Source organism: Petromyzon marinus, unplaced genomic scaffold (assembly GCF_048934315.1).
Source record: "Petromyzon marinus isolate PM22_M1 ecotype Great Lakes invasive population unplaced genomic scaffold, UKy_Petmar_22M1.pri1.0 PM_G_Scaffold_2, whole genome shotgun sequence".
In the NCBI taxonomy this organism is placed as follows: domain Eukaryota; kingdom Metazoa; phylum Chordata; class Hyperoartia; order Petromyzontiformes; family Petromyzontidae; genus Petromyzon; species Petromyzon marinus.
In genome coordinates, this window is record NW_027422761.1 from 7,756,223 (window position 1) to 7,780,416 (window position 24,194).

The following is a 24,194-nucleotide window of genomic DNA, read 5'->3' on the forward strand; positions in this document are numbered from 1 at the left end:
ATAGGCTCAATAAATAGGCGTATTAAATAGGCTCAATAAATAGGCTTATTAAATATGCTCAATAAATAGGCTTATTAAATCGGCTCAATAAATAGGCTTATTAAATAGGCTCATTAAATACTTATTAAATAGGTTTATTAAATAGGCGTATTAAATAGGCTTATTAAATAGGTTTATTAAATAGGCTTATTAAATAGACTTATTAAATAGCCTCATTAAATAGGCTTATTTTAGCAACTTAGGCTTATTAAATAGGTTTATTTCAGCAACTTAGACTTATTAAATAGCCTTACTAAATAGGCTTATTTCAGCAACTTAGGCTTATTAAATAGGCTTATTTCAGCAACTTATGCTTATTAAATAGCCTTATTAAATAGGCATATTTCAGCAACTTAGGCTAATTAAATAGGCTTATTTTAGCAACTTAGACTTATTAAATAGGCCTATTAAATAGGCTTATTAAATAGGCTTATTAAATAGGCTCAATGTATACTTATTAAATAGGCTTATTAAATAGGTTTATTAAATAGACTTATTAAATAGGCTCAATAAATAGGCTTATTAAATAGGCTTATTAAATAGGCTTATTAAATAGGTTTATTAAATAGGCTTATTAAATAGACTTATTAAATAGGCATATTAAATAGACTTATTAAATAGGCTCATTAAATACTTATTAAATAGGCTTATTAAATAAGCTTATTAAATAGGCTCAATAAATAGGCTTATTAAATAGGCTCAATAAATAGGCTTATTAAATAGGCTCATTAAATACTTATTAAGTAGGCTTATTAAATAGACTTATTAAATAGACTTATTAAATAGGCTTATTAAATAGACTTATTAAATAGGCTTATTAAAAAGGCTTATGAAATAGACTTAATACATGGGCTCATTAAATACTTATTAAATAGGTTTATTAAATAGGCGTATTAAATAGACTTATTAAATAGGCTCAATAAATAGGCTTCTTAAATAGGCTTATTAAATAGGCGTATTAAATAGGCTTATTAAATAGGCTTATTAAATAGACTAATTAAATAGGCGTATGAAATAGGCTCAATAAATAGGCGTATTAAATAGGCTCAATAAATAGGCTTATTAAATAGGCTCAATAAATAGGCTTATTAAATCGGCTCAATAAATAGGCTTATTAAATAGGCTCATTAAATACTTATTAAATAGGTTTATTAAATAGGCGTATTAAATAGGCTTATTAAATAGGTTTATTAAATAGGCTTATTAAATAGACTTATTAAATAGCCTCATTAAATAGGCTTATTTTAGCAACTTAGGCTTATTAAATAGGCTTATTTCAGCAACTTATGCTTATTAAATAGCCTTATTAAATAGGCATATTTCAGCAACTTAGGCTAATTTAATAGGCTTATTTCAGCAACTTAGACTTATTAAATAGGCCTATTAAATAGGATTATTAAATAGGCTTATTAAATAGGCTCATTAAATACTTATTAAATAGGCTTATTAAATAGGTTTATTAAATAGACTTATTAAATAGGCTCAATAAATAGGCTTATTAAATAGGCTTATTAAATAGGCTTATTAAATAGGTTTATTAAATAGGCTTATTAAATAGACTTATTAAATAGGCGTATTAAATAGACTTATTAAATAGGCTCATTAAATACTTATTAAATAGGCTTATTAAATAGGCTTATTAAATAGGCTCAATAAATAGGCTTATTAAATAGGCTCAATAAATAGGCTTATTAAATAGGCTCATTAAATACTTATTAAGTAGGCTTATTAAATAGACTTATTAAATAGACTTATTAAATAGGCTTATTAAATAGACTTATTAAATAGGCTTATTAAAAAGGCTTATGAAATAGACTTAATACATGGGCTCATTAAATACTTATTAAATAGGTTTATTAAATAGGCGTATTAAATAGACTTATTAAATAGGCTCAATAAATAGGCTTATTAAATAGGCTTATTAAATAGGCGTATTAAATAGGCTTATTAAATAGGCTTATTAAATAGACTAATTAAATAGGCGTATGAAATAGGCTCAATAAATAGGCGTATTAAATAGGCTCAATAAATAGGCTTATTAAATAGGCTCAATAAATAGGCTTATTAAATCGGCTCAATAAATAGGCTTATTAAATAGGCTCATTAAATACTTATTAAATAGGTTTATTAAATAGGCGTATTAAATAGGCTTATTAAATAGGTTTATTAAATAGACTTATTAAATAGACTTATTAAATAGCCTCATTAAATAGGCTTATTTTAGCAACTTAGGCTTATTAAATAGGTTTATTTCAGCAACTTAGACTTATTAAATAGCCTTACTAAATAGGCTTATTTCAGCAACTTAGGCTTATTAAATAGGCTTATTTCAGCAACTTATGCTTATTAAATAGCCTTATTAAATAGGCATATTTCAGCAACTTAGGCTAATTAAATAGGCTTATTTCAGCAACTTAGACTTATTAAATAGGCCTATTAAATAGGCTTATTAAATAGGCTTATTAAATAGGCTCAATGTATACTTATTAAATAGGCTTATTAAATAGGTTTATTAAATAGACTTATTAAATAAGCTCAATAAATAGGCTTATTAAATAGGCTTATTAAATAGGCTTATTAAATAGGTTTATTAAATAGGCTTATTAAATAGACTTATTAAATAGGCATATTAAATAGACTCATTAAATAGGCTCATTAAATACTTATTAAATAGGCTTATTAAATAGGCTTATTAAATAGGCTCAATAAATAGGCTTATTAAATAGGCTCAATAAATAGGCTTATTAAATAGGCTCATTAAATACTTATTAAGTAGGCTTATTAAATAGACTTATTAAATAGACTTATTAAATAGGCTTATTAAATAGACTTATTAAATAGGCTTATTAAAAAGGCTTATGAAATAGACTTAATACATGGGCTCATTAAATACTTATTAAATAGGTTTATTAAATAGGCGTATTAAATAGACTTATTAAATAGGCTCAATAAATAGGCTTATTAAATAGGCTTATTAAATAGGCGTATTAAATAGGCTTATTAAATAGGCTTATTAAATAGACTAATTAAATAGGCGTATGAAATAGGCTCAATAAATAGGCGTATTAAATAGGCTCAATAAATAGGCTTATTAAATAGGCTCAATAAATAGGCTTATTAAATCGGCTCAATAAATAGGCTTATTAAATAGGCTCATTAAATACTTATTAAATAGGTTTATTAAATAGGCGTATTAAATAGGCTTATTAAATAGGTTTATTAAATAGGCTTATTAAATAGACTTATTAAATAGCCTCATTAAATAGGCTTATTTTAGCAACTTAGGCTTATTAAATAGGTTTATTTCAGCAACTTAGACTTATTAAATAGCCTTACTAAATAGGCTTATTTCAGCAACTTAGGCTTATTAAATAGGCTTATTTCAGCAACTTATGCTTATTAAATAGCCTTATTAAATAGGCATATTTCAGCAACTTAGGCTAATTAAATAGGCTTATTTCAGCAACTTAGACTTATTAAATAGGCCTATTAAATAGGCTTATTAAATAGGCTTATTAAATAGGCTCAATGTATACTTATTAAATAGGCTTATTAAATAGGTTTATTAAATAGACTTATTAAATAGGCTCAATAAATAGGCTTATTAAATAGGCTTATTAAATAGGCTTATTAAATAGGTTTATTAAATAGGCTTATTAAATAGACTTATTAAATAGGCATATTAAATAGACTTATTAAATAGGCTCATTAAATACTTATTAAATAGGCTTATTAAATAGGCTTATTAAATAGGCTCAATAAATAGGCTTATTAAATAGGCTCAATAAATAGGCTTATTAAATAGGCTCATTAAATACTTATTAAGTAGGCTTATTAAATAGACTTATTAAATAGGCTTATTAAATAGACTTATTAAATAGGCTTTTTAAAAAGGCTTATGAAATAGACTTAATACATGGGCTCATTAAATACTTATTAAATAGGTTTATTAAATAGGTGTATTAAATAGGCTTATTAAATAGGCTTATTAAATAGGCTTATTAAATAGGCTTATGAAATAGGCTTATTAAATAGGCTTATTAAATAGGCGTATGAAATAGGATCAATAAATAGGCTTATTAAATAGGCTTATTAAATAGACTTATTAAATAGGCTCATTAAATAGGCTCAATAAATAGGCGTATTAAATAGGCATATTAAATAGGCTTATTAAATAGGCTTATTAAATAGACTAATTAAATAGGCGTATGAAATAGGCTCAATAAATAGGCTTATTAAATAGGCTCAATAAATAGGTTTATTAAATAGGCTCAATAAATAGGCTTATTAAACAGGCTCAATAAATAGGCTTATTAAAAAGGCTCATTAAATACTTATTAAATAGGTTTATTAAATAGGCGTATTAAATAGGCTTATTAAATAGACTTATTAAATAGCCTCATTAAATAGGCTTATTTTAGCAACTTAGGCTTATTAAATAGGTTTATTTCAGCAACTTAGACTTATTAAATAGCCTTACTAAATAGGCTTATTTCAGCAACTTAGGCTTATTAAATAGGCTTATTTCAGCAACTTATGCTTATTAAATTATTAAATATGCTTATTTTTGCAACTTAGGCTTATTAAATAGGTTTATTTCAGCAACTTAGACTTATTAAATAGCCCTATTAAATAGGCTTATTAAATAGACTTATTAAATAGGCTCATTAAATACTTATAAAATATGCTTATTAAATAGGCTTATTAAATAGGCTTATTAAATAGGCTTATTAAATAGGCTTATTAAATAGGCTTATTAAATAGACTTATTAAATAGGCTTCTTAAAAAGGCTTATTAAATAGACTTAATACATAGGCTCATTAAATACTTATTAAATAGGTTTATTAAATAGGCGTATTAAATAGGCTTATTAAATAGGCTTATTAAATAGGCTTATTAAATTGGCTTATTAAATAGGCTTATTAAATAGGCTTATTAAATAGGCTTATTAAATAGGCTTATTAAATAGACTTATTAAATAGGCTCAACAAATAAGCTTATTAAATAGGCTTATTAAATAGGCTCATTAAATAGGCTTAATAAATAGGCTTATTAAATAGGCTTATTAAATAGACTTATTAAATAGCCTCATTAAATAGGCTTATTTTAGCAACTTAGGCTTATTAAATAGGCTTATTTCAGCAACTTAGACTTATTAAAAAGGCTTATTTCAGCAACTTAGGCTTATGAAATAGGCTTATTCAGCAACTTAGGCTTATTAAAAGGCTTATTTCAGCAACTTAGACTTATTAAATAGGCCTATTAAATAGGCTTATTAAATAGGCTCATTAAATATTTATTAAATAGGCTATTAAATAGGCTTATTAAATAGACTTATTAAATAGGCTCAATAAATAGGCTTATTAAATAGGCTTATTAAATAGGCTGATTAAATAGGCTTATTAAATAGACTTATTAAATAGGCTTATTAAATAGACTTATTAAATAGGCTTATTAAAAAGGCTTATGAAATAGACTTAATACATGGGCTCATTAAATACTTATTAAATAGGTTTATTAAATAGGCGTATTAAATAGACTTATTAAATAGGCTCAATAAATAGGCTTATTAAATAGGCTTATTAAATAGGCGTATTAAATAGGCTTATTAAATAGGCTTATTAAATAGACTAATTAAATAGGCATATGAAATAGGCTCAATAAATAGGCGTATTAAATAGGCTCAATAAATAGGCTTATTAAATAGGCTCAATAAATAGGCTTATTAAATCGGCTCAATAAATAGGCTTATTAAATAGGCTCATTAAATACTTATTAAATAGGTTTATTAAATAGGCGTATTAAATAGGCTTATTAAATAGGTTTATTAAATAGACTTATTAAATAGACTTATTAAATAGCCTCATTAAATAGGCTTATTTTAGCAACTTAGGCTTATTAAATAGGTTTATTTCAGCAACTTAGACTTATTAAATAGCCTTACTAAATAGGCTTATTTCAGCAACTTAGGCTTATTAAATAGGCTTATTTCAGCAACTTATGCTTATTAAATAGCCTTATTAAATAGGCATATTTCAGCAACTTAGGCTAATTAAATAGGCTTATTTCAGCAACTTAGACTTATTAAATAGGCCTATTAAATAGGCTTATTAAATAGGCTTATTAAATAGGCTCAATGTATACTTATTAAATAGGCTTATTAAATAGGTTTATTAAATAGACTTATTAAATAAGCTCAATAAATAGGCTTATTAAATAGGCTTATTAAATAGGCTTATTAAATAGGTTTATTAAATAGGCTTATTAAATAGACTTATTAAATAGGCATATTAAATAGACTCATTAAATAGGCTCATTAAATACTTATTAAATAGGCTTATTAAATAGGCTTATTAAATAGGCTCAATAAATAGGCTTATTAAATAGGCTCAATAAATAGGCTTATTAAATAGGCTCATTAAATACTTATTAAGTAGGCTTATTAAATAGACTTATTAAATAGACTTATTAAATAGGCTTATTAAATAGACTTATTAAATAGGCTTATTAAAAAGGCTTATGAAATAGACTTAATACATGGGCTCATTAAATACTTATTAAATAGGTTTATTAAATAGGCGTATTAAATAGACTTATTAAATAGGCTCAATAAATAGGCTTATTAAATAGGCTTATTAAATTGGCGTATTAAATAGGCTTATTAAATAGGCTTATTAAATAGACTAATTAAATAGGCGTATGAAATAGGCTCAATAAATAGGCGTATTAAATAGGCTCAATAAATAGGCTTATTAAATAGGCTCAATAAATAGGCTTATTAAATCGGCTCAATAAATAGGCTTATTAAATAGGCTCATTAAATACTTATTAAATAGGTTTATTAAATAGGCGTATTAAATAGGCTTATTAAATAGGTTTATTAAATAGGCTTATTAAATAGACTTATTAAATAGCCTCATTAAATAGGCTTATTTTAGCAACTTAGGCTTATTAAATAGGTTTATTTCAGCAACTTAGACTTATTAAATAGCCTTACTAAATAGGCTTATTTCAGCAACTTAGGCTTATTAAATAGGCTTATTTCAGCAACTTATGCTTATTAAATAGCCTTATTAAATAGGCATATTTCAGCAACTTAGTCTAATTAAATAGGCTTATTTCAGCAACTTAGACTTATTAAATAGGCCTATTAAATAGGCTTATTAAATAGGCTTATTAAATAGGCTCAATGTATACTTATTAAATAGGCTTATTAAATAGGTTTATTAAATAGACTTATTAAATAGGCTCAATAAATAGGCTTATTAAATAGGCTTATTAAATAGGCTTATTAAATAGGTTTATTAAATAGGCTTATTAAATAGACTTATTAAATAGGCATATTAAATAGACTTATTAAATAGGCTCATTAAATACTTATTAAATAGGCTTATTAAATAGGCTTATTAAATAGGCTCAATAAATAGGCTTATTAAATAGGCTCAATAAATAGGCTTATTAAATAGGCTCATTAAATACTTATTAAGTAGGCTTATTAAATAGACTTATTAAATAGGCTTATTAAATAGACTTATTAAATAGGCTTTTTAAAAAGGCTTATGAAATAGACTTAATACATGGGCTCATTAAATACTTATTAAATAGGTTTATTAAATAGGTGTATTAAATAGGCTTATTAAATAGGCTTATTAAATAGGCTTATTAAATAGGCTTATGAAATAGGCTTATTAAATAGGCTTATTAAATAGGCGTATGAAATAGGATCAATAAATAGGCTTATTAAATAGGCTTATTAAATAGACTTATTAAATAGGCTCATTAAATAGGCTCAATAAATAGGCGTATTAAATAGGCATATTAAATAGGCTTATTAAATAGGCTTATTAAATAGACTAATTAAATAGGCGTATGAAATAGGCTCAATAAATAGGCTTATTAAATAGGCTCAATAAATAGGTTTATTAAATAGGCTCAATAAATAGGCTTATTAAACAGGCTCAATAAATAGGCTTATTAAAAAGGCTCATTAAATACTTATTAAATAGGTTTATTAAATAGGCGTATTAAATAGGCTTATTAAATAGACTTATTAAATAGCCTCATTAAATAGGCTTATTTTAGCAACTTAGGCTTATTAAATAGGTTTATTTCAGCAACTTAGACTTATTAAATAGCCTTACTAAATAGGCTTATTTCAGCAACTTAGGCTTATTAAATAGGCTTATTTCAGCAACTTATGCTTATTAAATTATTAAATATGCTTATTTTTGCAACTTAGGCTTATTAAATAGGTTTATTTCAGCAACTTAGACTTATTAAATAGCCCTATTAAATAGGCTTATTAAATAGACTTATTAAATAGGCTCATTAAATACTTATAAAATATGCTTATTAAATAGGCTTATTAAATAGGCTTATTAAATAGGCTTATTAAATAGGCTTATTAAATAGGCTTATTAAATAGACTTATTAAATAGGCTTCTTAAAAAGGCTTATTAAATAGACTTAATACATAGGCTCATTAAATACTTATTAAATAGGTTTATTAAATAGGCGTATTAAATAGGCTTATTAAATAGGCTTATTAAATAGGCTTATTAAATTGGCTTATTAAATAGGCTTATTAAATAGGCTTATTAAATAGGCTTATTAAATAGGCTTATTAAATAGACTTATTAAATAGGCTCAACAAATAAGCTTATTAAATAGGCTTATTAAATAGGCTCATTAAATAGGCTTAATAAATAGGCTTATTAAATAGGCTTATTAAATAGACTTATTAAATAGCCTCATTAAATAGGCTTATTTTAGCAACTTAGGCTTATTAAATAGGCTTATTTCAGCAACTTAGACTTATTAAAAAGGCTTATTTCAGCAACTTAGGCTTATGAAATAGGCTTATTCAGCAACTTAGGCTTATTAAAAGGCTTATTTCAGCAACTTAGACTTATTAAATAGGCCTATTAAATAGGCTTATTAAATAGGCTCATTAAATATTTATTAAATAGGCTATTAAATAGGCTTATTAAATAGACTTATTAAATAGGCTCAATAAATAGGCTTATTAAATAGGCTTATTAAATAGGCTGATTAAATAGGCTTATTAAATAGACTTATTAAATAGGCTCATTAAATAGGCTCAATAAATAGGCTTATTAAATAGGCTTATTAAATAGACTTATTAAATAGGCTCAATAAATAGGCTTATTAAATAGGCTTATTAAAGAGGCGTATTAAATAGGCTTATTAAATAGGCTTATTAAATAGACTAATTAAATAGGCGTATGAAATTGGCTCAATAAATAGGTGTATTAAATAGGCTCAATAAATAGGCTTATTAAATAGGCTCAATAAATAGGCTTATTAAATCGGCTCAATAAATAGGCTTATTAAATAGGCTCATTAAATACTTATTAAATAGGTTTATTAAATAGGCGTATTAAATAGGCTTATTAAATAGGTTCATTAAATAGGCTTATTAAATAGACTTATTAAATAGCCTCATTAAATAGGCTATTTTAGCAACTTAGGCTTATTAAATATGTTTATTTCAGCAACTTAGACTTATTAAATAGCCTTACTAAATAGGCTTATTTCAGCAACTTAGGCTTATTAATTAGGCTTATTTCAGCAACTTATGCTTATTAAATAGTATTATTAAATAGGCATATTTCAGCAACTTAGGCTAATTTAATAGGCTTATTTCAGCAACTTAGACTTATTAAATAGGCCTATTAAATAGGATTATTAAATAGGCTTATTAAATAGGCTCATTAAATACTTATTAAATAGGCTTATTAAATAGGTTTATTAAATAGACTTATTAAATAGGCTCAATAAATAGGCTTATTAAATAGGCTTATTAAATAGGCTTATTAAATAGGTTTATTAAATAGGCTTATTAAATAGACTTATTAAATAGGCGTATTAAATAGACTTATTAAATAGGCTCATTAAATACTTATTAAATAGGCTTATTAAATAGGCTTATTAAATAGGCTCAATAAATAGGCTTATTAAATAGGCTCAATAAATAGGCTTATTAAATAGGCTCATTAAATACTTATTAAGTAGGCTTATTAAATAGACTTATTAAATAGACTTATTAAATAGGCTTATTAAATAGACTTATTAAATAGGCTTATTAAAAAGTCTTATGAAATAGACTTAATACATGGGCTCATTAAATACTTATTAAATAGGTTTATTAAATAGGCGTATTAAATAGACTTATTAAATAGGCTCAATAAATAGGCTTATTAAATAGGCTTATTAAATAGGCGTATTAAATAGGCTTATTAAATAGGCTTATTAAATAGACTAATTAAATAGGCGTATGAAATAGGCTCAATAAATAGGCGTATTAAATAGGCTCAATAAATAGGCTTATTAAATAGGCTCAATAAATAGGCTTATTAAATCGGCTCAATAAATAGGCTTATTAAATAGGCTCATTAAATACTTATTAAATAGGTTTATTAAATAGGCGTATTAAATAGGCTTATTAAATAGGTTTATTAAATAGGCTTATTAAATAGACTTATTAAATAGCCTCATTAAATAGGCTTATTTTAGCAACTTAGGCTTATTAAATAGGTTTATTTCAGCAACTTAGACTTATTAAATAGCCTTACTAAATAGGCTTATTTCAGCAACTTAGGCTTATTAAATAGGCTTATTTCAGCAACTTATGCTTATTAAATAGCCTTATTAAATAGGCATATTTCAGCAACTTAGGCTAATTAAATAGGCTTATTTCAGCAACTTAGACTTATTAAATAGGCCTATTAAATAGGCTTATTAAATAGGCTTATTAAATAGGCTCAATGTATACTTATTAAATAGGCTTATTAAATAGGTTTATTAAATAGACTTATTAAATAGGCTCAATAAATAGGTTTATTAAATAGGCTTATTAAATAGGCTTATTAAATAGGTTTATTAAATAGGCTTATTAAATAGACTTATTAAATAGGCATATTAAATAGACTTATTAAATAGGCTCATTAAATACTTATTAAATAGGCTTATTATAAAGGCTTATTAAATAGGCTCAATAAATAGGCTTATTAAATAGGCTCAATAAATAGGCTTATTAAATAGGCTCATTAAATACTTATTAAGTAGGCTTATTAAATAGACTTATTAAATAGACTTATTAAATAGGCTTATTAAATAGACTTATTAAATAGGCTTATTAAAAAGGCTTATGAAATAGACTTAATACATGGGCTCATTAAATACTTATTAAATAGGTTTATTAAATAGGCGTATTAAATAGACTTATTAAATAGGCTCAATAAATAGGCTTATTAAATAGGCTTATTAAATAGGCGTATTAAATAGGCTTATTAAATAGGCTTATTAAATAGACTAATTAAATAGGCGTATGAAATAGGCTCAATAAATAGGCGTATTAAATAGGCTCAATAAATAGGCTTATTAAATAGGCTCAATAAATAGGCTTATTAAATCGGCTCAATAAATAGGCTTATTAAATAGGCTCATTAAATACTTATTAAATAGGTTTATTAAATAGGCGTATTAAATAGGCTTATTAAATAGTTTTATTAAATAGGCTTATTAAATAGACTTATTAAATAGCCTCATTAAATAGGCTTATTTTAGCAACTTAGGCTTATTAAATAGGTTTATTTCAGCAACTTAGACTTATTAAATAGCCTTACTAAATAGGCTTATTTCAGCAACTTAGGCTTATTAAATAGGCTTATTTCAGCAACTTATGCTTATTAAATAGCCTTATTAAATAGGCATATTTCAGCAACTTAGGCTAATTAAATAGGCTTATTTCAGCAACTTAGACTTATTAAATAGGCCTATTAAATAAGCTTATTAAATAGGCTTATTAAATAGGCTTATTAAATAGGTTTATTAAATAGACTTATTAAATAGGCTCAATAAATAGGCTTATTAAATAGGCTTATTAAATAGGCTTATTAAATAGGTTTATTAAATAGGCTTATTAAATAGACTTATTAAATAGGCATATTAAATAGACTTATTAAATAGGCTCATTAAATACTTATTAAATAGGCTTATTAAATAGGCTTATTAAATAGGCTCAATAAATAGGCTTATTAAATAGGCTCAATAAATAGGCTTATTAAATAGGCTCATTAAATACTTATTAAGTAGGCTTATTAAATAGACTTATTAAATAGGCTTATTAAATAGACTTATTAAATAGGCTTATTAAAAAGGCTTATGAAATAGACTTAATACATGGGCTCATTAAATACTTATTAAATAGGTTTATTAAATAGGTGTATTAAATAGGCTTATTAAATAGGCTTATTAAATAGGCTTATTAAATAGGCTTATGAAATAGGCTTATTAAATAGGCTTATTAAATAGGCGTATGAAATAGGATCAATAAATAGGCTTATTAAATAGGCTTATTAAATAGACTTATTAAATAGGCTCATTAAATAGGCTCAATAAATAGGCGTATTAAATAGGCATATTAAATAGGCTTATTAAATAGGCTTATTAAATAGACTAATTAAATAGGCGTATGAAATAGGCTCAATAAATAGGCTTATTAAATAGGCTCAATAAATAGGTTTATTAAATAGGCTCAATAAATAGGCTTATTAAACAGGCTCAATAAATAGGCTTATTAAAAAGGCTCATTAAATACTTATTAAATAAGTTTATTAAATAGGCGTATTAAATAGGCTTATTAAATAGACTTATTAAATAGCCTCATTAAATAGGCTTATTTTAGCAACTTAGGCTTATTAAATAGGTTTATTTCAGCAACTTAGACTTATTAAATAGCCTTACTAAATAGGCTTATTTCAGCAACTTAGGCTTATTAAATAGGCTTATTTCAGCAACTTATGCTTATTAAATTATTAAATAGGCTTATTTTTGCAACTTAGGCTTATTAAATAGGTTTATTTCAGCAACTTAGACTTATTAAATAGCCCTATTAAATAGGCTTATTAAATAGACTTATTAAATAGGCTCATTAAATACTTATAAAATATGCTTATTAAATAGGCTTATTAAATAGGCTTATTAAATAGGCTTATTAAATTGGCTTATTAAATAGGCTTATTAAATAGGCTTATTAAATAGGCTTATTAAATAGGCTTATTAAATAGACTTATTAAATAGGCTCAACAAATAGGCTTATTAAATAGGCTTATTAAATAGGCTCATTAAATAGGCTTAATAAATAGGCTTATTAAATAGGCTTATTAAATAGGCTTATTAAATAGGCTTATTAAATAGACTTATTAAATAGGCTTATTAAATAGACTTATTAAATAGCCTCATTAAATAGACTTATTTTAGCAACTTAGGCTTATTAAATAGGCTTATTTCAGCAACTTAGACTTATTAAAAAGGCTTATTTCAGCAACTTAGGCTTATGAAATAGGCTTATTCAGCAACTTAGGCTTATTAAATAGGCTTATTTCAGCAACTTAGACTTATTAAATAGGCCTATTAAATAGGCTTATTAAATAGGCTCATTAAATATTTATTAAATAGGCTATTAAATAGGCTTATTAAATAGACTTATTAAATAGGCTCAATAAATAGGCTTATTAAATAGGCTTATTAAATAGGCTGATTAAATAGGCTTATTAAATAGACTTATTAAATAGGCTCATTAAATAGGCTCAATAAATAGGCTTATTAAATAGGCTTATTAAATAGACTTATTAAATAGGCTCAATAAATAGGCTTATTAAATAGGCTTATTAAATAGGCGTATTAAATAGGCTTATTAAATAGGCTTATTAAATAGACTAATTAAATAGGCGTATGAAATAGGCTCAATAAATAGGCGTATTAAATAGGCTCAATAAATAGGCTTATTAAATAGGCTCAATAAATAGGCTTATTAAATCGGCTCAATAAATAGGCTTATTAAATAGGCTCATTAAATACTTATTAAATAGGTTTATTAAATAGGCGTATTAAATAGGCTTATTAAATAGGTTTATTAAATATGCTTATTAAATAGACTTATTAAATAGCCTCATTAAATAGGCTTATTTTAGCAACTTAGGCTTATTAAATATGTTTATTTCAGCAACTTAGACTTATTAAATAGCCTTACTAAATAGGCTTATTTCAGCAACTTAGGCTTATTAAATAGGCTTATTTCAGCAACTTATGCTTATTAAATAGCCTTATTAAATAGGCATATTTCAGCAACTTAGGCTAATTTAATAGGCTTATTTCAGCAACTTAGACTTATTAAATAGGCCTATTAAATAGGATTATTTAATAGGCTTATTAAATAGGCTCATTAAATACTTATTAAATAGGCTTATTAAATAGGTTTATTAAATAGACTTATTAAATAGGCTCAATAAATAGGCTTATTAAATAGGCTTATTAAATAGGCTTATTAAATAGGTTTATTAAATAGGCTTATTAAATAGACTTATTAAATAGGCGTATTAAATAGACTTATTAAATAGGCTCATTAAATACTTATTAAATAGGCTTATTAAATAGGCTTATTAAATAGGCTCAATAAATAGGCTTATTAAATAGGCTCAATAAATAGGCTTATTAAATAGGCTCATTAAATACTTATTAAGTAGGCTTATTAAATAGACTTATTAAATAGAATTATTAAATAGGCTTATTAAATAGACTTATTAAATAGGCTTATTAAAAAGGCTTATGAAATAGACTTAATACATGGGCTCATTAAATACTTATTAAATAGGTTTATTAAATAGGCGTATTAAATAGACTTATTAAATAGGCTCAATAAATAGGCTTATTAAATAGGCTTATTAAATAGGCGTATTAAATAGGCTTATTAAATAGGCTTATTAAATAGACTAATTAAATAGACGTATGAAATAGGCTCAATAAATAGGTGTATTAAATAGGCTCAATAAATAGGCTTATTAAATAGGCTCAATAAATAGGCTTATTAAATCGGCTCAATAAATAGGCTTATTAAATAGGCTCATTAAATACTTATTAAATAGGTTTATTAAATAGGCGTATTAAATAGGCTTATTAAATAGGTTTATTAAATAGGCTTATTAAATAGACTTATTAAATAGCCTCATTAAATAGGCTTATTTTAGCAACTTAGGCTTATTAAATAGGTTTATTTCAGCAACTTAGACTTATTAAATAGCCTTACTAAATAGGCTTTTTTCAGCAACTTAGGCTTATTAAATAGGCTTATTTCAGCAACTTATGCTTATTAAATAGCCTTATTAAATAGGCATATTTCAGCAACTTAGGCTAATTAAATAGGCTTATTTCAGCAACTTAGACTTATTAAATAGGCCTATTAAATAGGCTTATTAAATAGGCTTATTAAATAGGCTCAATGTATACTTATTAAATAGGCTTATTAAATAGGTTTATTAAATAGACTTATTAAATAGGCTCAATAAATAGGCTTATTAAATAGGCTTATTAAATAGGCTTATTAAATAGGTTTATTAAATAGGCTTATTAAATAGACTTATTAAATAGGCATATTAAATAGACTTATTAAATAGGCTCTTTAAATACTTATTAAATAGGCTTATTAAATAGGCTTATTAAATAGGCTCAATAAATAGGCTTATTAAATAGGCTCAATAAATAGGCTTATTAAATAGGCTCATTAAATATTTATTAAGTAGGCTTATTAAATAGACTTATTAAATAGACTTATTAAATAGGCTTATTAAATAGACTTATTAAATAGGCTTATTAAAAAGGCTTATGAAATAGACTTAATACATGGGCTCATTAAATACTTATTAAATAGGTTTATTAAATAGGCGTATTAAATAGACTTATTAAATAGGCTCAATAAATAGGCTTATTAAATAGGCTTATTAAATAGGCGTATTAAATAGGCTTATTAAATAGGCTTATTAAATAGACTAATTAAATAGGCGTATGAAATAGGCTCAATAAATAGGCGTATTAAATAGGCTCAATAAATAGGCTTATTAAATAGGCTCAATAAATAGGCTTATTAAATCGGCTCAATAAATAGGCTTATTAAATAGGCTCATTAAATACTTATTAAATAGGTTTATTAAATAGGCGTATTAAATAGGCTTATTAAATAGGTTTATTAAATAGGCTTATTAAATAGACTTATTAAATAGCCTCATTAAATAGGCTTATTTTAGCAACTTAGGCTTATTAAATAGGTTTATTTCAGCAACTTAGACTTATTAAATAGCCTTACTAAATAGGCTTATTTCAGCAACTTAGGCTTATTAAATAGGCTTATTTCAGCAACTTATGCTTATTAAATAGCCTTATTAAATAGGCATATTTCAGCAACTTAGGCTAATTAAATAGGCTTATTTCAGCAACTTAGACTTATTAAATAGGCCTATTAAATAGGCTTATTAAATAGGCTTATTAAATAGGCTCAATGTATACTTATTAAATAGGCTTATTAAATAGGTTTATTAAATAGACTTATTAAATAGGCTCAATAAATAGGCTTATTAAATAGGCTTATTAAATAGGCGTATTAAATAGGCTTATTAAATAGGCTTATTAAATAGACTAATTAAATAGGCGTATGAAATAGGCTCAATAAATAGGCGTATTAAATAGGCTCAATAAATAGGCTTATTAAATAGGCTCAATAAATAGGCTTATTAAATCGGCTCAATAAATAGGCTTATTAAATAGGCTCATTAAATACTTATTAAATAGGTTTATTAAATAGGCGTATTAAATAGGCTTATTAAATAGGTTTATTAAATAGGCTTATTAAATAGACTTATTAAATAGCCTCATTAAATAGGCTTATTTTAGCAACTTAGGCTTATTAAATATGTTTATTTCAGCAACTTAGACTTAATAAATAGCCTTACTAAATAGGCTTATTTCAGCAACTTAGGCTTATTAAATAGGCTTATTTCAGCAACTTATGCTTATTAAATAGCCTTATTAAATAGGCATATTTCAGCAACTTAGGCTAATTTAATAGGCTTATTTCAGCAACTTAGACTTATTAAATAGGCCTATTAAATAGGATTATTAAATAGGCTTATTAAATAGGCTCATTAAATACTTATTAAATAGGCTTATTAAATAGGTTTATTAAATAGACTTATTAAATAGGCTCAATAAATAGGCTTATTAAATAGGCTTATTAAATAGGCTTATTAAATAGGTTTATTAAATAGGCTTATTAAATAGACTTATTAAATAGGCGTATTAAATAGACTTATTAAATAGGCTCATTAAATACTTATTAAAGAGGCTTATTAAATAGGCTTATTAAATAGGCTCAATAAATAGGCTTATTAAATAGGCTCAATAAATAGGCTTATTAAATAGGCTCATTAAATACTTATTAAGTAGGCTTATTAAATAGACTTATTAAATAGACTTATTAAATAGGCTTATTAAATAGACTTATTAAATAGGCTTATTAAAAAGGCTTATGAAATAGACTTAATACATGGGCTCATTAAATACTTATTAAATAGGTTTATTAAATAGGTGTATTAAATAGACTTATTAAATAGGCTCAATAAATAGGCTTATTAAATAGGCTTATTAAATAGGCGTATTAAATAGGCTTATTAAATAGGCTTATTAAATAGACTAATTAAATAGGCATATGAAATAGGCTCAATAAATAGGTGTATTAAATAGGCTCAATAAATAGGCTTATTAAATAGGCTCAATAAATAGGCTTATTAAATCGGCTCAATAAATAGGCTTATTAAATAGGCTCATTAAATACTTATTAAATAGGTTTATTAAATAGGCGTATTAAATAGGCTTATTAAATAGGTTTATTAAATAGGCTTATTAAATAGACTTATTAAATAGCCTCATTAAATAGGCTTATTTTAGCAACTTAGGCTTATTAAATAGGTTTATTTCAGCAACTTAGACTTATTAAATAGCCTTACTAAATAGGCTTATTTCAGCAACTTAGGCTTATTAAATAGGCTTATTTCAGCAACTTATGCTTATTAAATAGCCTTATTAAATAGGCATATTTCAGCAACTTAGGCTAATTAAATAGGCTTATTTCAGCAACTTAGACTTATTAAATAGGCCTATTAAATAGGCTTATTAAATAGGCTTATTAAATAGGCTCAATGTATACTTATTAAATAGGCTTATTAAATAGGTTTATTAAATAGACTTATTAAATAGGCTCAATAAATAGGCTTATTAAATAGGCTTATTAAATAGGCTTATTAAATAGGTTTATTAAATAGGCTTATTAAATAGACTTATTAAATAGGCATATTAAATAGACTTATTAAATAGGCTCATTAAATACTTATTAAATAGGCTTATTAAATAGGCTTATTAAATAGGCTCAATAAATAGGCTTATTAAATAGGCTCAATAAATAGGCTTATTAAATAGGCTCATTAAATACTTATTAAGTAGGCTTATTAAATAGACTTATTAAATAGACTTATTAAATAGGCTTATTAAATAGACTTATTAAATAGGCTTATTAAAAAGGCTTATGAAATAGACTTAATACATGGGCTCATTAAATACTTATTAAATAGGTTTATTAAATAGGCGTATTAAATAGACTTATTAAATAGGCTCAATAAATAGGCTTATTAAATAGGATTATTAAATAGGCGTATTAAATAGGCTTATTAAATAGGCTTATTAAATAGACTAATTAAATAGGCGTATGAAATAGGCTCAATAAATAGGCGTATTAAATAGGCTCAATAAATAGGCTTATTAAATAGGCTCAATAAATAGGCTTATTAAATCGGCTCAATAAATAGGCTTATTAAATAGGCTCATTAAATACTTATTAAATAGGTTTATTAAATAGGCGTATTAAATAGGCTTATTAAATAGGTTTATTAAATAGGCTTATTAAATAGACTTATTAAATAGCCTCATTAAATAGGCTTATTTTAGCAACTTAGGCTTATTAAATAGGTTTATTTCAGCAACTTAGACTTATTAAATAGCCTTACTAAATAGGCTTATTTCAGCAACTTAGGCTTATTAAATAGGCTTATTTCAGCAACTTATGCTTATTAAATAGCCTTATTAAATAGGCATATTTCAGCAACTTAGGCTAATTAAATAGGCTTATTTCAGCAACTTAGACTTATTAAATAGGCCTATTAAATAGGCTTATTAAATAGGCTTATTAAATAGGCTCAATGTATACTTATTAAATAGGCTTATTAAATAGGTTTATTAAATAGACTTATTAAATAGGCTCAATAAATAGGCTTATTAAATAGGCTTATTAAATAGGCGTATTAAATAGGCTTATTAAATAGGCTTATTAAATAGACTAATTAAATAGGCGTATGAAATAGGCTCAATAAATAGGCATATTAAATAGGCTCAATAAATAGGCTTATTAAATAGGCTCAATAAATAGGCTTATTAAATCGGCTCAATAAATAGGCTTATTAAATAGGCTCATTAAATACTTATTAAATAGGTTTATTAAATAGGCGTATTAAATAGGCTTATTAAATAGGTTTATTAAATAGGCTTATTAAATAGACTTATTAAATAGCCTCATTAAATAGGCTTATTTTAGCAACTTAGGCTTATTAAATAGGTTTATTTCAGCAACTTAGACTTAATAAATAGCCTTACTAAATAGGCTTATTTCAGCAACTTAGGCTTATTAAATAGGCTTATTTCAGCAACTTATGCTTATTAAATAGCCTTATTAAATAGGCATATTTCAGCAACTTAGGCTAATTAAATAGGCTTATTTCAGCAACTTAGACTTATTAAATAGGCCTATTAAATAGGCTTATTAAATAGGCTTATTAAATAGGCTCAATGTATACTTATTAAATAGGCTTATTAAATAGGTTTATTAAATAGACTTATTAAATAGGCTCAATAAATAGGCTTATTAAATAGGCTTATTAAATAGGCTTATTAAATAGACTTATTAAATAGGCTCATTAAATAGGCTCAATAAATAGGCGTATTAAATAGGCATATTAAATAGGCTTATTAAATAGGCTTATTAAATAGACTAATTAAATAGGCGTATGAAATAGGCTCAATAAATAGGCTTATTAAATAGGCTCAATAAATAGGTTTATTAAATAGGCTCAATAAATAGGCTTATTAAACAGGCTCAATAAATAGGCTTATTAAAAAGGCTCATTAAATATTTATTAAATAGGTTTATTAAATAGGCGTATTAAATAGGCTTATTAAATAGACTTATTAAATAGCCTCATTAAATAGGCTTATTTTAGCAACTTAGGCTTATTAAATAGGTTTATTTCAGCAACTTAGACTTATTAAATAGCCTTACTAAATAGGCTTATTTCAGCAACTTAGGCTTATTAAATAGGCTTATTTCAGCAACTTATGCTTATTAAATTATTAAATAGGCTTATTTTTGCAACTTAGGCTTATTAAATAGGTTTATTTCAGCAACTTAGACTTATTAAATAGCCCTATTAAATAGGCTTATTAAATAGACTTATTAAATAGGCTCATTAAATACTTATAAAATATGCTTATTAAATAGGCTTATTAAATAGGCTTATTAAATAGGCTTATTAAATAGGCTTATTAAATAGACTTATTAAATAGGCTTCTTAAAAAGGCTTATTAAATAGACTTAATACATAGGCTCATTAAATACTTATTAAATAGGTTTATTAAATAGGCGTATTAAATAGGCTTATTAAATAGGCTTATTAAATAGGCTTATTAAATTGGCTTATTAAATAGGCTTATTAAATAGGCTTATTAAATAGGCTTATTAAATAGACTTATTAAATAGGCTTATTAAAAAGCTTATTAAATAGACTTAATACATAGGCTCATTAAATACTTATTAAATAGGTTTATTAAATAGGCGTATTAAATAGGCTTATTAAATAGGCTTATTAAATAGGCTTATTAAATTGGCTTATTAAATAGGCTTATTAAATAGACTAATTAAATAGGCGTATGAAATAGGCTCAATAAATAGGCTTATTAAATAGGCTCAATAAATAGGCTTATTAAATAGGCTCAATAAATAGGCTTATTAAATAGGCTCAATAAATAAGCTTATTAAATAGGCTCATTAAATACTCATTAAATAGGCTTATTAAATAGATTTATTAAATAGACTCATTAAATAGGCTTATTAAATAGACTTATTAAATAGGTTTATTAAATAAGCTTATTAAATAGACTTATTAAATAGCCTCATTAAATAGGCTTATTTTAGCAACTTAGGCTTATTAAATAGGTTTATTTCAGCAACTTAGACTTATTAAATAGCCTTATTAAATAGGCTTATTTCAGCAACTTAGGCTTATTAAATAGGCTTATTTGTGCAACTCAGGCTTATTAAATAGGCTTATTTCAGCAACTTAGACTTATTGAATAGGCCTATTAAATAGGCTTATTAAATAGACGTATTAAATAGGCTTATTAAATACTTATTAAATAGGCGTATTAAATAGGCTTATTAAATAGACTTATTAAATAGGCTCAATAAATAGGCTTATTAGATAGGCTTATTAAATAGGCTTATTAAATAGGCGTATTAAATAGGCTTATTAAATAGGCTTATTAAATAAGATTATTAAATAGGCTTATTAAATAGGCTCAATAAATAGGCTTATTAAATAGGCTCAATAAATAGGCTTATTAAATAGGCTCAATAAATAGGCTTATTAAATAGGCTCAATAAATATAATTATTAAATAGGCTCAATAAATAGGCTTATTAAATAGGCACAATAAATAGGCTTATTAAATAGGCTCATTAAATACTTATTAAATAGGCTTATTAAATAGACGTATTAAATAGACTCATTAAATAGGCTTATTAAATAGACTTATTAAATAGGTTTATTAAATAGGCTTATTAAATAGACTTATTAAATAGCCGCATTAAATAGGCTTATTTTAGCAACTTAGGCTTATTAAATAGGTTTATTTCAGAAACTTAGACTTATTAAATAGCCTTTTTAAATAGGCTTATTTCAGCAACTAAGGCTTATTAAATAGGCTTATTTCAGCAACTTATGCTTATTAAATAGCCTTATTAAATAGGTTTATTTCAGCAACTTAGGCTCATTAAATAGCATTTTTAAATAGGCTTAGTTCAGAAACTTAGGCTTATTAAATAGGCTTATTTCAGCAACTTAGGCTCATTAAATAGCCTTATTAAATAGTTTTTTTTCAGCAACTTAGGCTCATTAAATATGCTTATGAAATATGTTTATTTAAGCAAATTAGGCGTATTAAATAGCATTATTAAATAGGTTTATTTCTGCAACTTAGACTTATTAAATAGCCTTATTAAATAGGTTTATTTCAGCAACTTAGGCTTATTAAATAGGCTTATTTCAGCAACTTATGCTTATTAAATAGCCTTATTAAACAGGTTTATTTCTAGCAATTTAGGCTTATTAAATAGCATTTTTAAATAGGTTTTTTTCAGCAACTTAGACTTATTAAATAGACCTTTTCATATAGGCTTAGTTCACCAATGTAGGTTTATTAAATAGGCTTATTTCAGCAACTTAGGCTTATTAAATAGCCTTTTTTCAGCAACTTAGACTTATTAAATAGGCTTATTCAGCAACTTAGGCTTATTAAATAGCCTTATTAAATAGTCTTATTTCAGCAACTTAGGCTTATTAAATAGGCTTATTTCAGCAACTTAGACATATTAAAAAGGCTCATTTCAGCAACTTAGGCTTATGAAATAGGCTTATTCAGCAACTTAGGCTTATTTAATAGGCTTATTTCAGCAACTTATGCTTATTAAATAGCCTTATTAAACAGGTTTATTTCAGCAACTTAGGCTTATTAAATAGCATTTTTAAATAGGTTTATTTCAGCAACTTAGACTTATTAAATATACCTTTTTAAATAGGCTTAGTTCAGAAACTTAGGCTTATTAAATAGGCTTATTTCAGCAACTTGGGCTAATTAAATAGGCTTATTTCAGCAACTTACGCTGATTAAATAGGATTATTTCAGCAACTTCAACTTATTAAATATCCTTATTTCAGCAACTTAGACTTATTAAATAGGCTTATTTCAGCAACTTAGGCTTATTAAATAGGCTTATTTCAGCAACTTAGGCTTATTAAATAGCCTTATTTCAGCAACTTAGACTTATTAAATAGGCTTATTTCAGTAACTTAGGCTTATTAAATAGGCTTATTCAGCAACTTAGGCATGTTAAATAGGCTCATTAAATACTAATTAAATAGGCTTATTAAATAGGCTTATTAAATAGACTTATTAAATAGGCTCAATAAATAGGCTTATTAAATAGGCTTATTAAATAGGCTCATTAAATAGGCTTAATAAATAGGCTTATTAAATAGGCTTATTAAATAGGCTTATTAAATAGGCTTATTAAATAGACTTATTAAATAGGCTTATTAAATAGACTTATTAAATAGCCTCATTAAATAGGCTCATTTTAGCAACTTAGGCTTATTAAATAGGCTTATTTCAGCAACTTAGACTTATTAAAAAGGCTTATTTCAGCAACTTAGGCTTATGAAATAGGCTTATTCAGCAACTTAGGCTTATTAAATAGGCTTATTTCAGCAACTTAGACTTATTAAATAGGCCTATTAAATAGGCTTATTAAATAGACTTATTAAATAGGCTCATTAAATATTTATAAAATAGGCTATTAAATAGGCTTATTAAATAGACTTATTAAATAGGCTCAATAAATAGGCTTATTAAATAGGCTTATTAAATAGGCTGATTAAATAGGCTTATTAAATAGACTTTTTAAATAGGCTCATTAAATAGGCTCAATAAATAGGCTTATTAAATAGGCGTATTAAATAGGCTTATTAAATAGGCTTATTAAATAGACTAATTAAATAGGCGTATGAAATAGGCTCAATAAATAGGCTTATTAAATAGGCTCAATAAATAGGCTTATTAAATAGGCTCAATATATAGGCTTATTAAATCGGCTCAATAAATAGGCTTATTAAATAGGCTCATTAAATACTTATTAAATAGGTTCATTAAATAGGCGTATTAAATAGGCTTATTAAATAGGTTTATTAAATAGGCTTATTAAATAGACTTATTAAATAGCGTCATTAAATAGGCTTATTTTAGCAACTTAGGCTTATTAAATAGGTTTATTTCAGCAACTTAGACTTATTAAATAGCCTTACTAAATAGGCTTATTTCAGCAACTTAGGCTTATTAAATAGGCTTATTTCAGCAACTTATGCTTA